The following is a 689-nucleotide window of genomic DNA, read 5'->3' as shown; positions in this document are numbered from 1 at the left end:
CTTTAGAGGAACCTCTCTTCTTACATTTATTAATTGTTGAATCAATAAATCAATTAGGCAATAAATATTTAGATATGTATTTTGACACAAAATATGCAACAAAATAACGTATTGTAACCCCTTAATTTACATAATACATTCTTCAAAGACGTTAGCAAGGTCCATTGGTACGCCGAGATGAATGAATCAATTAAATTAATGTTTTGAAAATGGATTAAGAAAGTTAACTACATTATCTGTGTCACTTGCTTTTCACAAATTTGAAATTCAATCTTCAAAGTACAATTTTTTTCCATTTTTCAACTGTTTGGGCGTACTAATAGAAATTATTAGGGATGTATTTTGGTCTAAAATATAGAATGACAGAGAGCTTTTAAGGGAACCTACATAAACATAATTATTGTTATTTTCTTTTGTGGAAAATGTTCAAAGGTACCTATTTGAAAACAATTTTTGAAGTGAGTTTTTTTTTTTTTTTTGTGTGTGTTTTGATGAACTGAGGGTCTTATGAGAGATTTTGAAGGGTGGGTGGTCAGTAAAAATTTTTGCCTCACCACAATTTTGAGTTCGTCACGCCACTGTTCTGATATTCTGACGAAATTTACAATATTTGATAATTTATTTTTAGAAAAAAAAATAGAACAAAATTTAATGCATTATAGAATATAGTTAATTATAAATTGTTATAA

The 689-nt window shown here is 27.4% G+C and overlaps 1 protein-coding gene across 1 annotated transcript in view; it reads right to left on the bottom strand.

Moving 5' to 3' along the window:
- The window catches only part of LOC103309076 (GATA zinc finger domain-containing protein 14-like), a 15520-nt gene that overhangs the window by 14164 nt on the left and 667 nt on the right, over positions 1-689 (bottom strand). The gene's annotated exons all lie outside the window — the stretch shown is intronic.

The sequence above is a fragment of the Acyrthosiphon pisum genome, unplaced genomic scaffold (genome assembly GCF_005508785.2).
Source record: "Acyrthosiphon pisum isolate AL4f unplaced genomic scaffold, pea_aphid_22Mar2018_4r6ur Scaffold_632;HRSCAF=1084, whole genome shotgun sequence".
NCBI lineage: Eukaryota > Metazoa > Arthropoda > Insecta > Hemiptera > Aphididae > Acyrthosiphon > Acyrthosiphon pisum.
Note: the sequence above shows the minus strand (reverse complement) of the source record. Positions and strands in the feature narration are given on the sequence as shown.